At 31.9% G+C, this 1478-nt stretch overlaps 1 long non-coding RNA gene across 1 annotated transcript; it reads right to left on the bottom strand.

Moving 5' to 3' along the window:
• Window positions 1-22: 22 nt before the first annotated feature.
• Window positions 23-1305, bottom strand: LOC117106481. Its single transcript, XR_004445079.1, has 3 exons — window positions 1219-1305; window positions 303-333; window positions 23-74 (listed from the first exon to the last, which is right to left on the bottom strand). It is a non-coding gene; the product is annotated as an uncharacterized LOC117106481 (long non-coding RNA).
• Between the last annotated feature and the right edge of the window lie 173 nt (window positions 1306-1478).

The following is a 1478-nucleotide window of genomic DNA, read 5'->3' as shown; positions in this document are numbered from 1 at the left end:
TCTAATAGAAAGAGAATGATTTACCGGTATTACTAAGGCTTTCATCAAAACTCTCGGATCTTGATACCACGTCACTAAAAAAAAAACACAGGATGATTTTTCATAATCATAACATTTATCCTGTCAACAATATAATAATTTTTGATAAAAAATAATATTATTTATATATTATTTCAATATTTTATAAGTTTACTCATTTTGATTGTTATCTACATCTACACTAACTAAATCATCACAATATCATTCTACATCTGAACCAATTTGATCAAATCTCATATAAATAAACATACAAAAATGCCTACCTTTGTTTAGCATTATCAGCAATTTTATGACCTAAAAAAATAGAAGATTGTCATTAACACAATTTAAAAAGTCAAAAAAAAAGATTGTCTTACACAGAACATCAGAAAAATATATTACTACATCTACAACATATCTTTCAGGCAACACCCTTATGTGTACAGGAAGAATATTATAGCATGGTCAAGGTGTGAAGAAATTTATAGACATCGGCAGTTACACAAGACTTTATATATATTATTACATCTACAACATATCTTTCAGGCAACACCCTTATGGGTACAGGAAGAATATTATAGCATGGTCAAGGTGTGAAGAATTTATAGACATGGGCAGTTAGACAAGGCTTTTTTTATACCTTGTTTAGCGAACAGGCCGACAGCAAATATTGATGATTTCAAATAAAAATATAATTTTATTTTTGACCAATTAGCACACCTGCCACCATAAAAAAAGTGGAAATTTCAGAAAAAAATAAAAGTTTCTTAAAATTTTTATTATACCCTCTGCTGCCTTGAAATCTCCAAATATAAGATAATTATGTATATTTCTTCCTACCTATATACATTAGAAGCATTTAACCAACCTATTTTACATTCAACAATAAAATGTTATTTTTATTTTCTCCACCGTCTGGATAATTTTGGCAAAACTATTGGCTAAATAAGAAAACAAAATTTTATTTTCATTTTTATTCCACCCTCCTCCAATAATCTTAAAAAAATAATTACGCGAAACAAGGAATAAAATAAGTCTCGCCTTAAGATTAAACTGACCCATGTTGAAGTGAGCCCTCTGTTGTTGCATTTATATTCTCTTCATTGACAATGAGGAAGAAAACAAGTAATGAACATTGGTTATAAGAGCAATCAATGAGTATAGGATGAGCCTTTGATGAGCATGACTAAATTTACATACCATCTTCTAGGCTATCTCTGCTCATGGCCACCTCAGCATCTCCCCTTGGCCTGCCAGTCTTAACCAACTGTTTAGGTTTTCCCTCCTAAAAGAATGCAAACAAAATATATGAATAAAATTAGCTTTCCTATAGTATAAATGGCATACTACTGTTTATTGCTGGTTGAGACCAAGGGGATGCCAGTCAACTCACCCCCTAGCAAACTCGCTCCTCGCAATCTCGCCCCCTTACAAACTCGCCCCCTAACTAACTCGCCCCC

Source organism: Anneissia japonica, unplaced genomic scaffold (assembly GCF_011630105.1).
Source record: "Anneissia japonica isolate Jap-2015-1 unplaced genomic scaffold, ASM1163010v1 scaffold151616_len1478_cov112_single, whole genome shotgun sequence".
NCBI classification, from domain to species: domain Eukaryota; kingdom Metazoa; phylum Echinodermata; class Crinoidea; order Comatulida; family Comatulidae; genus Anneissia; species Anneissia japonica.
Note: the sequence above shows the minus strand (reverse complement) of the source record. Positions and strands in the feature narration are given on the sequence as shown.